Here is a 15,115-nt window from a genome sequence, read left to right on the forward strand (position 1 = left end):
TAAAATATTTATAAAGCAGAAAATCCTTTCTATGGATAATAAAGCAGTAGTTAAATTTGTTTGTTGTGCAAAATAACAATTGTCCAATGACATGAGTTTCTTTTTTTAATTCTTTATTAATTACATTTTATTCACTTTCTATCCCTCCTGTGGTTCCCTCCCTCCTCCTGTCCCAATCCCTCCCTTCCTCCACCCTCTGAATGCAGGCCCCTCCCCAAGTCCACTGATAGGGGAGGTCTTCTTTTCCTTCCTTCTGATCCTAGTCAATTAGGTCTCATCAGGAGTGGCTGCATTGTCTTCTTCTGTGGCCTGGTAATGCTGCTTCCCCCTCAGGGAGAAGTAATTAAAGAGCAGGCCAATCAGTTCATGTCAGAGACAGTCCCTGTTCCTATTACAATGGAACCCACTTGGATAATGAACTGCCACGGGCTACATCTGTGCAGGGGTCTTAGGTTATGTCCATGAGTAGTCCTTGGTTGAAATATCAGTCTCAGAAAAGACCTCTGTGCTCAGATTTTTTGGTTCTGTTGCTCTCCTTGTGGAGTTCCTGTCCTCTCCAGATCTTACTGTTTCCCACTTCTTTCATAAGATTCCCTGTACTCTGCCCAAAGGTTGCCCATAAGTCTCAGCATCTGCATTGATAGTCTGCAGAGCAGAGCCTTTCAGAGGTCCTCTGTGTCAGGGTCCTGACTTATTCCCTCTTTTCTCCTTCTGATTCACCTTACACCCATCAGAATAGCTAAGATCAAAAACTCAAGAGACAACACATGCTGGAGAGGTTGTGGAGAAAAGGGAACCCTCCTCCACTGCTGGTGGGAATGTAAACTTGTACAACCACTCTGGAAAGCAATCTGGCGCTTTCTGAGACAACTAGGAATAGCACTTCCTCAAGATCCACATATAACATTTGCTTGAAAACAGAATACTGGCAAACAGAATTAAGTACATTTATAAAGAGTCTTGACTTTTGGAAGTTAATGTTTTAAAAGAAGTATAAACTGTACCCATATTTTGTAGTATACTGACTTAACAATCTTGAGTTACATCTACATAATTTTTATATTATTTCATAATTAATCACTTAAAGTACTATCCATGCTATCTAAAAGAGCTCAAACATTTATATGTAAAATATTTGTTTAGCTTTATTTTTTGATTTATATAATATAGATTTCCAAGATGAATAAAGCTCATTTTTAATAAACAAAAAATAAGATCCAGCTATACCACTCTTAGGCATATATCCAAAAGAGTCTCAAGTACACAATAAGGACATTTGCTCAAAGATGTTTGTAGCAGCTTTATTTGTAATAGTCAGAAGCTGGAAACAGCCCAGATGCCCCTCAGTGGAGGAATGGATGCACAAATTGTGGTATATCTACACAATGGAATATTACTCAGCAATAAAAAACAAGGAAATCATTAAATTTGCAGGTAAATGGTGGGATCTGGAAAAGATCATCCTGAGTGAGCTATCCCAGAAGCAGAAAGATGTACACAGTATATACTCATTCATATAGACATATGATATAGGATAAACCAACTAAAATCTGTACACCTAAAGAAACTAATCAAGAGGGAGGACTCTTGCAAAAATGCTCAATTCCTATCCAGAAAGGCAAAGTGGTTAAGTCTCTTAAAGCCTTCATCGTTTGGCCTCTCAAGGCAGTAGCAGCATTTTTAAGGTCTCTGGTCTAAAGTTTATATTCCAAATTTCTAGTCAGTGTTTTTATTTATGTTTTCCTCTCAGTTAACATGATTTCTTCTGAAAAGGGTTGTGCAATATATATATATTTATGTTTATATTAATATAGTATATTATATAATATTTAAATATATTAATTTATTAAATATATTTATTTATTAAATATATATTTATATATAAATATATATATTTAAACACACACAGGCAGACCTCCCAGCATCTTGGGAGGTCAACAAAGGAAAAAAAAAAAAAAAAAAACAACCACTTCATCAGGACTTTTTCAAGACACTAGATTATTCCACATGGTCTACTGTCTTGATGGCCATACCTATGACCTCACCATTCCTTCACAGAAAAACAACAGTCTCCTCTGCATGAGCTCTCTTCAATGTTACGCACACAGCCATTTAGTAGCCCTCCATCAGACTCTGGAATTCTTATATATACAAAAAAAGAAAGAAAGAAAGAAAGAAAGAAAGAAAGAAAGAAAGAAAGAAAGAAAGAAAGAAAGAAACCACATTTCAAGCTCTAATGGGACTCCCCTCCTTTTCCAGGTAGACTCACTATCCCAAACGGACCCTCCATTCCAAACCCCACCCCCATTTCACAGTACTCTGAAATGCATTTCTCTTGGGTGCTGAACACATACTTCAAAATGCTGTAGTTGTTCTAGCCTTGAATGGATTTAACTCAGTGGTGGACAGTAAACGCGTCTAGGGGAGAGGGCCAATTGTGAACTTAAAAACCAATAGAATAAAAACACCAGAAGCATCTGGCCAGCCTGGAGGCCAGATTAGGAAACCAGAGAGTATGAAGGAAATAAGCACCCTGACAAGCCAGCTAACTACTTGACAAAAGTGCCTCAGGCCAGCGCTTCCCACACAGGGAATATGTCTTCTTTCATCTTTGTCAAGCGTTTAAATCACCTTGTAAGATACAAGTCTGCAGACCACATTGCTTTCTTACTCCTGCATTTCATTGTTTTGCTCACTCACTCAGCTCTCAAGATGAGAAAGAGTTGGGGGTGGTGCTTCATGTTAAGATTTTGTTGTTGTTGTTCATAGGTCCTGGACTGAATAACATGAAGCTATAAAACTGAAGGTTTTATATATATACATATACATATATATATATATATATATATATATATATATGATTTTATCTAGTGACTGGGGTAGTATCATGAAAGCTAACATTATAGAATTTTTTCCTCACAAAATGAAGGAACATCTTGAAATTCACATTTATTCTTAGATTTGCATCAGTGTGCCCATACATGTTACACACCTGGAAGTAACCCTAGCCATTTTTACATGGATAATTATAAATGGCAGTGACTGAAGCAGAATGGATGGGGAACAGAGCTGTTGACTGGCATCTCTATGTTTATGGTCATTTTTGCTAATTAAAAATACAATTACATTTTTGCCAAAAAAAAAAAAAAAAACTGAAGGCCCATGAGGCTCTTTTATACAAGTTGACTCAGGCACAGAAAGGCACAAAAAACATTAACTTAGGACGAAGAGAAAGGGGAGGTATAGAAAGGAGAAAGGCGGAGGAAGGAAGGAAGCAGGCTATCGGGTTCTCCACACAGGAACTCCGCCAGCAGCACTGCAGGCAGCATGGACTTCCGGCACAGTGCTACACTGCCTTCTACTAGAAATATGCCTTGTAAACACTCAGGCTGGCAGCTGCTCCACTCATCATAACAAGAGTATGGTAGAGGAGATTAAAATACCACCCTCCAGGGAACAGAAAAAAAAAAAAAAGAAAAAGAAAAAATCATCTCCACAATAGACATAGTCAGAGATCAGAAATAGAACCGAATTGCAGAGATTAGAAGCAGAAAAAAAAATGATAGCTATCCAGTGAGAAATGAAAAACATACAAAATAAACTCTAAGAGTCTAGAGAACAAAGAAACCCAAACCTCTGGGCTAAAATGGTGTGGGAGTTTGCTGAAAGGTATGAGCTCTCTGTAGAGTGGCTCAGCTGGGCCTCTCCTAAGCAGTAGGCCAGCTCAGGAAAAGCCGTCTTCCTGCCTCTGCAAGTGTAGCCTTTCGTCTTCACGTACCAAGAACAGAAGCAGCATGGGTGTGCTTGTCCATCTCCCGGATCGGCTGCCCTTCCAATCCCTCTGTGTGAGCCTCCCCATGAATTCAACACAGAACATCTTTCATCACTGCTTCTCTGACCTTAATTTTCAACTCTCAGATGCACTGAGTAAAATCTCCCACTTTATCCAGTCCAACAAAGTGTAAGCCCTTGATCTTGATTGTTTTCTTCAATAAAGCCCAAAAGTCAGGAAGTCAGGAAAAGGTTGTGTGTTTTGATGAAAGGACCAGAGGGGCTGGCCCTTCAGCAGTCTATTGTGGTAAAACCTGGACTGCATCTGTTGAGCTAACAAGGCTCCTCCAAGAAAGCTCACCATGCAAGGTCTAGCATGTATGCTTTAGGCTAGATCTGAAATGAAATCTATTCTCTTGGTGAGCCAAAACATAGGTCACTGAAGGTCACATTTTATCAGCCTTCTTAGCTCTCAGGCAAAACACCAGCACCAGGAGATGAACACAGGTCAGAGACTCACTGGGGTCAAGCTCAGGCTTGAGGATGTAACAAAGCAAGTCCCTAAACCCAGCCAACACTAAGATATCAGCAGCAGCTGAACTGACCTAACTAAAATGGGAACAGGGAATGCCTAGGATTGCTGGCTTCTTTCTCCCCATCATTTTTATCCATCCAGGCCTCTAGCCTAGAGAGTGGTACCACCCACTTTTGGGAGGAATCCTCTCTCTTTAGTTAGCCCTCTCTGGAGACTCCCTCATAGATGAGATGTGATTGCCAATATTTTAAAGATTTCTCAAGTGGGTAGCCAGGGCAGACCATCACAGCTAGTTCTAATAGCATCTAAACTGTCTGAAACCTTGATGCTGTGTTTCTGGGGTAGAGGAGTATACAGTCGTGCTTAATAAATACGGTACAGAAGAGAAGAAGGAGGAGACAGAGAGGAGAGAAAAAAATAGTGGAAGATGATATTCTAAGATGGTTTACATCATCTGTTTGTCCAGGGCCTACTCTCAGCACAGCTCGTTTGTAGTCAAGCCCTGCCATTTGCTCCTGGGATATAGGGAATTCTCATTCATCTTCTCACCCCTTTTAAAGAAAGTCTTTTGACATCCAGAGATAAAGAGATCCCGGTCCATGTTACCTGCCATCCCTCTGATTCTCCAGTCTGTCAGACTCTCTAAGAAGAAAGCACCTTTGTTCTATTTTACATAATGCTCCACCTCAAAGCCACAGCAGCTAAGAACTAAGACAGAGCACCATGCGCGGCTCTTCACACAGCACTGAAGTTCAGCCCCACCGTGTCGCCAGCACTTTAGTCTCAGTGCAGACAAAACTGCTCTCTCCGCCCTGCCTAGGAAGCTGTGGGGAGAGCTAAGCAGAAGGGTGGGAGGGCTTCTGGGACATTTCAGCCCTCCATTTCCCAGTCCTGCAAGTCCTCCAGCTCTTCCATCTGCCAAGACACTGGCGGTATGGGGCCCTAATGCTAAGCTCACAGCCGCTGCTTCTGGAATTTCCACTCTGAGGATTGGATGATGCTGTTATTTCTGAAAGAATAGAGTGAGAGGCTTTTTTGTGTTTGTTTGCTTGTTTGTGCTTGTTTTGTTTTGTATTTTTCTATTTCAACTCCTTTTGGTGGATTTTAAAAAGAAAAAAAGAATGAAATTAAAATATATTTAATAGTGTTTCTTTTTAATTTTTATTTTTATTAATTACAGTTTATTCACTTTGTATCCCTGCTGTAGCTCCCTCCCTCCTCTCCTCCCAATCTCACCCTCCCTTCCCCTTCTCCACCCATGCCCCTCCTCCAGTCCACTGATAAGGGAGGTCTTCCTCCCCTTCCTTCTGATCTTAGTCTATCAGGTCTCATCAGGAGTGGCTGCATTGTCTTCCTCTGTAGTCTGGTCAGGCTGCTCCCCCGTCAGGGCGAGGTGATCCAAGAGCCAGTCTATGAGTTCATGTCAGAGACAGTCCCTATTGCTATGGAACCCTCTTGGACAACAAGCTGCCATGGACTAATCTGTGCAGGGGATCTAGGTTATCTCCATGAATGGTCCTTGGTTGGAGTATCAGTCTTAGAAAAGACCCTTGTGTGTGGATTTTTTGTTCTGTTGCTCTCCTTGTGGAGCTCCTGTCCCCTCCAGGTCTTACTATCTCCCACTTCTTTCATAAGATTCCATGCACTCTGCCCAAAATTTGGCTATAAGTCTCAGCATCTGCTTTGATACCCTCCAGGGTAGAGCCTTTCAGAGGCCCTCTGTGGTAGGTTCCTGTCCTGTTCCCTGTTTTCTCCTTCTTCTGATGTCCATCCTCTTTGCCTTTTGGAATGGGGATTGAGCATCTTAGCCAGAGTCCTCCTTCTTGATTGGTTTCTTTAGGTATATAGATTTTAGTATGTTTATCCTATATTATATGTCTAATATCCACTTATGAGTGAGTATATACCATGTGTGTCTTTCTGCTTCTGGGATACCTCACTCAGGATGATCTTTTCTAGTTCCCACCATTTAGGTGCAAATTTTATAATTTCCTTGTTTTTCATTGTTGAGTAATATTCATTGTGTAAATATACCACAATTTCTGCATCCATTCCTTAGTTGAGGGGCATCTGGGTTGTTTCCAGCTTCTGGCTATTACAAATAAAGCTGCTACAAACATGGTTGAGCAAATGTCCTTGTTTTATACTTGAGCATCTTTTGGATATATGCCTAGGAGTGGTGCAGCTGGATCTTGAAGAAGTTGCTCTTAGAGCCTGTGCTGTTGCTGTTCCGTTCAGGAAGTTGTCTTCTGTGCCGATGCTTCTTAAGAGCCATGCTTAACAAGGGGATCTACGTGTTCACTGAATTTGTTAATTGTATTAGTTAATATCACCAACTTCAAAGGATCCATAACACCTAGGAGACCAATATCCGGGCATGTGAGGGAGTTTCTAAATTTTAACTGAGGTGAGAAAAGCACTAAACATGAGCAGGGTCATCCATGAGCTAGAGTCCCCAGGTGAGGAAAGTGGGTGAGCATGAACCCAGCCAGCCTCTGCTTTCTGGCAGTGAAAACAGCGTGGGGAGCTGCTTCCTGCTTTGGTTGCCATGCCTGCTTCACAGTGATGGAAGTCATGGACTGGTCTGGGCCTTTTTTCTATATGTGGCTTTTTTCGGGTGTTTTGCCACAATGACGAGAAAAGTAACTAATACGCAGGTGTTTACACAATTGATGTTTTCAATATTAGGGTGGAGATGTGGTACCTCATCCTCTTCCTTCTCCAGTTCTCTAGCGGCCTTCTCCTGCTTCTCTTCCTCCTCTTTGTCCTTGCCTCATCTCCTTCCTCTTCCTCTTTCTTTTTCAATATATAGTTAATAAGGACTATTTTTCTCATGTTATTGAAGTCTTATAGAACAGTATTTTATAAACTACATAATATTCTATCATCAAAATGTATCTAGTCTCTCCTTTCTGGAGAGTTGAATGATTTCTGACTATTCACTATTCGTCTAAAAAGCACCGGAGATAAATTCCATAATTTGTAAGTGTTAATACACAGAGTTTAATTTTTCCCTTTCTTTTTATTTTATATGTTTTTATTTTTCCTTTTTATTTTATACATATGAATATTTTTCCTGTAAATAGGTCTGTGTATCACGTGTGTCCAGTGCCCACAGAGGCCAAGAAAGGGCATCAAGTCTCCTAGGACTGGTTGTGAGCTAGCATGTGGGTGCTGGGAATTGGACCCAGGTCCTCTGGAAGAGAAACCAGTGCTCTTTATTGATGAGACATCTCTCTTGCTCCTTAATACATAATTTTGATTGTTCTATAACATTAAAGTTCTATAAAAGGAATTTGTGTGAGAGTGACCAGTTCTGTGTCTCATGGTGAGTGCTGTTAATTTATTCTCCAATACTTGTCAACACTGAATTACCACTAACACTAACCAGAAGAAATTTCCTTCTGGTCAATTTTATTAATTACAGTTTATTCACTTTGTATCTCTGCTGTAGCTCATGGGTTCCCTAGTAAGGGGAACAGGGACTGTGTCTGACATGAACTCAGTGGCTGGCTCTTTGATCACCTCCCCTGAGGGAGGAGCAGCCTTACCAGGCCACAGAGGAAGACAATGCAGCCACTCCTGATGAGACCCAATAGGCTAGGGTCAGAGGGAAGGGGAGAAGGACCTCCCCTATCAATAGACTTGGAGAGGGGCATGGGAGAAGATGAAGGAAGGAGGGTGGGATTGGGAAGGAATGAAGGAGGGATACAAAGTGAATAAACTGTAATTTATAAAGAAAATTTAAAAATTTTTATCTTTTACAACTTTCTGGTAGAATCTCTTGTTTATTTTCTATGTTTTTTATTATTATTTTCACTGGTTTCTTTTATTATCGAGAGTATAACCCGCTGAACAGGAAGTGGCAAATATGTTTCCACTTCTATTTATCTCACTAACCAACCTATCAGTCTTTATTTTTAATCTCAAAAGGGGCATTTGCCTCACACAGCATCTTGTCTACCTGTAACTCTTTAACCCAGTGTTTGCATTTCAATTCACTGTCTACTATAAAAGCAGACGTTTTTATATATTTAATTCATTGTCACAACATCGCACAAACTAACTGGTCTTTTGATCACTAATTAGAAAGGAGCCAATCACATTCAAATATCTGTTTCAGAACTGTTTATTTATTATCTATTAAATTGCCTGTATTTGTACTTCAATATCACAAAATCTGAGTTTAGCTTTAAAATATACTTTGCCACCCAGCAAGGTAGCACACTATACAAATTTCAAAAGGAATCTTTGGAATTTACCTGGAGTCATATTAAAGTTTTGAAACTGTAGGAACCCGTAATATTTTTACAAACTGAGGGTGCCCATTTAAAAATATTGCATTTTTATTCATTTATGGAAATGGTCTTAACCTTTTTAAAATAGCTTCCTGGAGCATTTTATGGTTTTTCTTTATCTAGGCTTTCTATCAATTTTCTCATTAGGGTGAATCACAGCAATTTGCCATTTGTACAACTCACATGGGTAGCATCTTCCCCTTATATCTAAAGCAATAATAGATAGAGACACAGAAACTCCCTGTATTTATTTTAGACCTGTTTGCCCTTTCACACTCTGACTTCTCTAATTCCTATTGCAGAGCCTCTCTTACTCTCCATGCCCTATTAACAGCATTTTTTCTGCCCTCTCAAACTCTGTGAAATAAGAAGGGGTTGCCAGCTACCTTTGAGGGTTAGGGTTTGTGATCTGTCCTGGTCAATAGAGATGGGTTTATAGAGGGAACTTTTCAAATATGAACACGTCTCTCAGAGACGCGGGATGAGCAACCCCATTTTTCTTTCTACACGAACTCAAAGTACTTCAAAAAGTTCAGATGTCTCTATGAAAACTCCTTCCCGCCACGTTTGCCTTCAAGTACACTTCTGTGCGGCTTATCCCTGTAGCTGTCATTTAGTTTGTTTTAGAAAGCTCCTTCGTTCCTTGATCAGACTTGTTCCTGTCAAGTGCTCTGGAAGAGCGTTTCTGTTCCTTTATTAGGAAGCTTTATGCTCAGCTGGCTCCATGGCGATCTCTAAAACAGGAAATGAGCTTCCCAACACCTAGCGTGTAACACAGAGCGGCCCTTCAGTGTGCAGTGCACTGAACCGGGAGGATGCATGTTAATAAGAATGTCCAAACCAACAAGAATACAGTTCCAACATCTTCAGCCACAGTGACAAGTGCAAAAATAATCATAGAAAGCTCTTCCAGTTCCTTATTTTTTAAAGCTAATGTTTGTTTCCGTTACAACCACCTGCTGCTCTGCAGCTGTAACAGGGAATAGGTTTGCGCACTAAATTACCAACTCACAGCTTCCTGGTGGCTTTTCCACTAAGGTGCTACCGAGTCCAGAATGATGGGGCTTCTGTTTTAACTGACAACCAAAACAAAACCTGGCTTCTCTGAGCAGGCTCCTCTCCACCTGCTGCTTCTACAACTCAGTGGAGAATGGTGTGTGAACCACTAAAGCCTGAGACTAGGAGCTTCATGTAAGTCCAGGAACGGCTTCACACACCTTGAGAAACTGTGTGTGTGTCTATCTGTCTGTCTGTCTGTGTCTATGTCTCTGTGTCTTCGTTATGTTTATTCCTATCATATAAAATAGGAGAAAATTTTAAACCCTTGCAATTCATCCATTGACCTTCCTATTCAAGAATTTACAGCTACTTCTGATGAGAACTGATAGACTAAGATCAGAAAGGAGAGGAGAACCTCCCCTATCAGTGGACTTGGGGAGGGGCATGCATGCAGAAAGGGGAGGGAGGGTGGGATCGGGAGGGGAGGAGGGAGGGGCTTATGGGGGGAATACAAAATGAATAAAGTGTAATTAATAAAAAAAGAGGTGGGGAGGGAGAAGAAAACAAAAGTAACTATGTTCATATATGAAATTGCCAAATAACAGAGCTAATAAATGAAAACTATTTTCAAAAAACAAAAAGAATTTACATGTGACAGAGGCAAAGAGCTGAGAGTGCCCGGCCTGTGGTGCACTTGTCTTTTCACTTCTAAGAGAAAACTATAAAGGCTAGAGAAGGTGTCCCACCGGTAAAGTGCTTGATCCACAAGCAAGAGGACCTAAACTTGACACCTAGCGCTCACATGAAAGCAGCTGAGGTGGCACACTCCTATAACACCAACACTGAGGAAGCAGAGACAGGCATATCTGTTTTGGAGTCTTACTGGCGGGCAGTCTAGCCAAAATGGCAAGCTACAGGTTTCCTGAGAGACCCTGTCTCAAAAAAATTATAATAATGTGGAAGAACGGTGAGATGGCTCATAGATAAAGTTACCTGTTACCAGGGCTGACGGCCCAGGTTTGATCTTTGAGACCTTAGTGATGGAAGGAGAGAACACACACACACTTACAGTGACCTTGACATTTTAACCCTATGTTGGAGGCTATCTTGGGTATATGATTTTCCAGTGAGTTTTTCGGCCAATTTAATAACTAAGGAATATACACAAATTTTGAACAAGTGTTTTTCAGAATGCAGTGTTTAATGTGTTCTCTCTCGAGTCTTCTTTTTAGTGCTGAGTTGTTCTTTAGTTGCTGACTAATCTAATGGTACAATCAATTTCCTTCCTACAAATATTCATTTTTCAGCTAATATTATTTGGAAGTGGGTTTACAGCTTCATGTATTCTGTGATATAAGCTTAATAAAGGTCAGCTATTAAAAAAAAACTTATCTACCCGAACAAAGCAGTGCTTGTTTGTTTGAAATGAAATATAAAGAGTAGATGTTACAATTTCTCAAATGGATATTATAAAGTACATGAGCTTAGATGACTGATGACTTCTCAGAGAAATGTGCCTTAGGCCCTCAATCTGAGCCTATTCATTCCATTTTAGAGTTAGCTGCAATAAATTTAATCACTGATGTTTTCGTTTTATTTGATTTTCAGCAGGAAACGTGGAGGGTTTGGTAAGCAAAGCCTGACAGCAGTGAGTGAATGAGCGTCCTTAACAATAAACAAAGGTGAAAATGGACTGGGACCCAGGAAAGGAACAGCCTGTGCCCACCCATGAGAGACGCACTGCACCTACATCAAGGGCCAGCAGCAGCCCTCCCACGTCTCTGCAAAGGCAAACCCTGAAGCAGAGGGGCCTCACTGCCCCACTCAGGACCTCCTGGGGACTACATGGACTCTGGGTAAAGTACTGTCTAAAGCAGTAGGTTTAATGAATCACCTCACTGGTCTTCAGAAGCCACAGATCAGCCTCACTCTGCGCCTGGAACTTCTGGCCTCCAAAGATTGTTTGTTCTACTCTGTTAATGCCAAGTCTGTTGATGCCAAATAGCATGTGAGGGTGGCAACAGCAAACGAAAGGAGGAAGCTTCTTGATTGCTACTGAGTGTTTACCAGAACAAAGTTCCAAGCCTCTCTTTAAAACAGTGATGTACACTAATAATGATTCTCCTCCCGCCCTGTCTTCCTCCTCCCCTCTTCATTTTCTTCCTTCCACTCCTTACATCTCTTCACCTTCTCTCTCATCCCCCTTTCTTCCTCGCCCTCCCCACTTCCCTGCCTCACCTGTATTATAAAGAGGAAGAACAGAGCATCTGGTGTAACAGCATTTGCCCTCTTTCCTGGTCCTGATTTTTTATTTTTATGGGCAATGTCATCCCCAGCTCCTCTCTAAAACTACAGTTCCAAGGAAACATGAACCAGCAGGGCAACCTCTTCCTTCTTAGTCCTGCTTCCCAGGGGAGAGAGATCCCTCTTACAGACAGCTGTCACTAACCGATCTGCAGATCCAAGCAGTGTGACCAGGTCACTGCTCGTGTATCTTGTGGTTTCTCTGGTTCTTGTGAGCCGTGGTAACACAACTCCCATCAGATGTCTGGGACTGAGCTTCAGCAGTAGAAGTAGGTGGAAATCCCACCTGGCTGGGGAGGCCCACAGAGAACTTTGACTGTGAGATGTCCTCACAAATGGCTTCAGGACAGCAGCAATTTTACAATGGCTCTGAGATCAGACCAAGAATGTAGTCAATACACAGTGATATCCAAGCCTGTATTAATAGTTAGAATCTAGAGAAATGATGATCCACAACCAGAGAGCCTCCATCACCCAAGCCCTTCCCTGGGCTGGAGGCAGTAGAAGCACCTTCTCAAGTTTCTAAGAAGAGAAGTTAGGGACAGGGAATAATACAGAAGTGTCCCCTTTCTTCTGACTGGCCTTTTCTGAGATTCAAGTCCCTGATTAAAACCAAGTTGCTCATCTCCTGTAGAGTGATTATCTTAGAACAATCATTCTCACTAGGGGTGAGTGGTTCCACAGGCCACCACTCCAATCACGGGTCACCTCCCAGTGTCCTGAGCCATTTTCACTTGTCATCCCTGGTGGATAAAGGACAGAAAGGAAATGAAACCTTCTACAGTGCATGAGGCAGTCTTTCAAAGCAAAGAACTGTGGGCTCAAATGTCAATAGAGATAGAGTTGAGAGCCTCTGTGTAAGAGGCTTAATGGAACAAGGGGACAGAATACAAATGAGACATGACCTGTAAATGTCTCAGAGCCTCAGACTGGTCAAGTAGGAAGCCATCCCTCTAGTGGGGTTAGTTGAGCTTGCCAACTAGTTTCCTAGGCATCGGTTAGCCTGGAAAGGGCAACACCAAAATCCTCAGGTAAGCTGACCTGTATATACCTGGCTCTATTTTCTCTTTCTTTTCACCTTCAAGGTCCTCAGCCCATCCAAACCTCCAACACTTGGAATCCCTCCAAGTTCTTCGGGAGATTCTGGCTCATCTATACCTGGACTCAGTCCTATCCAGCTCCAAAAGCCATCTTAAACAGAGTCAGAAAGTTTAAAAACAAATACAGCTTTTGCCTTATCAGAACTTTCCCTTAACTACTAGGTAGTGCCTAGCCACTTTCTCTAACATATTATTTAAATGCATCTTCTCTAGATAGAAACCAAAATAGACTGAACACAACCTAACCTTGTTCCTGCAGACCTGTCTCCCACTCTGGGCACTGCCTCATCGATTCTTAATGTGCATATTTGACAACACAAAGATGAAAAGTGGGGGCAAATCAGCTAAAGTTTTCACTACTAAGATTTTCCTCAAAACTACAACCTCCCCCAACCTTGCTTTCAGGTAGGCTCTCTAAGTCAGTTGTTTCATGGGCATTGTAAGAATAAATGGAAATTCTTAGGTACGAACAAAAGGCAGAGTGATAAAATAACTGCTCTGAAAAGAGGGTCAGAGCAAGGCACTTTCTCTTCCACCTTATAAAGTGCAGATAGCTGCAGAGCTACTGCAAATACCGTGGTGGTTGTATTTTCAGCCCCTACTCATTACAGCTCTTAGTGAATAGTCTCACTGTTGTCTTAAGCTATTCATCTTTGGAGAAATATGGCCCATTTCTCTGTTTATTTATCTCTTTAGAAATGGAAAAACATAAACTGTTACACTATAATAAATTCCCCACTTTTAATAGTTTGAATGGTGGAACAGTAAAATGAAAGTCAAGCATTATTTTTATTCCTTGGGCTTTTGTCATTTTAAGTATCCTTAGTGCCATTAAATGTCACAAACCCTGAGAATGGCCTCAATTCTATTATCTATCTTCTGAAGATAATTTTCTCAAACTCAGGACATTTAAAAGTAGACCAGAAGGATTGATCAGAAAAGAGCTTAGTTCTTATGTCCAGAAGGGCAGAAAAACAGCAGTAGTTTGTAAGTCACACTTATAAGTTTCAAAGTGCAGATAAGCAAAACAATGAGAGATGAAAATTAACCAAAAACAAGTCTTTCCTAGGATAATGACTAAGTCACACAAATTATTCTGCCATGAAACTTCATTGGCTGGTACAAGTAAACAAGATATCCCCAAGAAAATAATCTAGTAATACTTCTGCTATTCAGAGCTCAAATTTAAGTGGAGTGTGGTGGCACATGACTTCAATCCAGCACTAAGGAGGCAAAGGCAGGTGGATCTCTGAGAGCTCAAGGTCAGCCTGATCTACAAAGTAAGTCCAGAACAGTCAGGACTACAGAGAGAAACCCTGTCTCAAAAAACAAACAAACAAAACAAAACAAAAAACAGAGCTCAACTTTGATGTGAAGAAACCAGCATTGGCTTTATAGAAACCATCAGCCCTCACTCTGGTTCCTGAGACCTCACAGCACAAAAGGTCCTTCAGACAAAGTCATAATCTACTCCTGGATGGAGTTTCTGCCCACATACCTGTCCCCATGCTTGTCCTAGATAAGGGGAGGTGATATAAAGGTTTACTTGTCATCTGACTTCAGCACCACACCAGGCAGACACCTGCTCATCATCCCTGATCTTCCCAAAATCCATGGGGGATTTGCTAGAGGAAGAAAACATTTGAAGAAGAAAAACAGTGAGTACAAAGAGCAGAGCCCCCACAGGAGTATTTAGGCTGGAATACTTATAAAATTACATGCACCTGTCCACATCCAAAGCACAGCTAAGTTTCCCACTGACTCTCATCTCTGTTACTCAGTTTCCTCACTCTGCTGTCAAAGTTCCCATATAAAATGTCTCCCTGTCCAGAGGCAGGGGTAAGAAATGGGAATGTGCATCTCAGGTCAATGAGGTTGCTTTTTGCAGTGGGAAACTGTTACTGAAAGACTCATGACTAATCAAGGGGCTAAAAACAAGTGACTGCTGTATGCTCAGTCCTAAACCAGACATCTCTATTGCCCCTGCCAAGACTCAGGGAGCACCGCAGGAGAGGAATGCCTCCAGTATGCAACATGGCTGTTGTAACTGCAAACACATGACACCTGCATCACACACACACACACACAAACACACACACACAGAGTGG

The 15,115-nt window shown here is 41.4% G+C and overlaps 1 long non-coding RNA gene across 1 annotated transcript in view; it reads right to left on the minus strand.

The window, feature by feature from the left end:
* The window catches only part of LOC132654184 (uncharacterized), a 47,542-nt gene extending 32,694 nt beyond the window's left edge, over positions 1 to 14,848 (minus strand). Inside the window, exon 1 of the long non-coding RNA XR_009591820.1 lies at positions 14,506 to 14,848. This is a non-coding gene — a long non-coding RNA (uncharacterized LOC132654184). The remainder of the gene's footprint in view (positions 1 to 14,505) is intronic.
* Between the last annotated feature and the right edge of the window lie 267 nt (positions 14,849 to 15,115).

Source organism: Meriones unguiculatus, chromosome 5 (assembly GCF_030254825.1).
Source record: "Meriones unguiculatus strain TT.TT164.6M chromosome 5, Bangor_MerUng_6.1, whole genome shotgun sequence".
NCBI lineage: Eukaryota > Metazoa > Chordata > Mammalia > Rodentia > Muridae > Meriones > Meriones unguiculatus.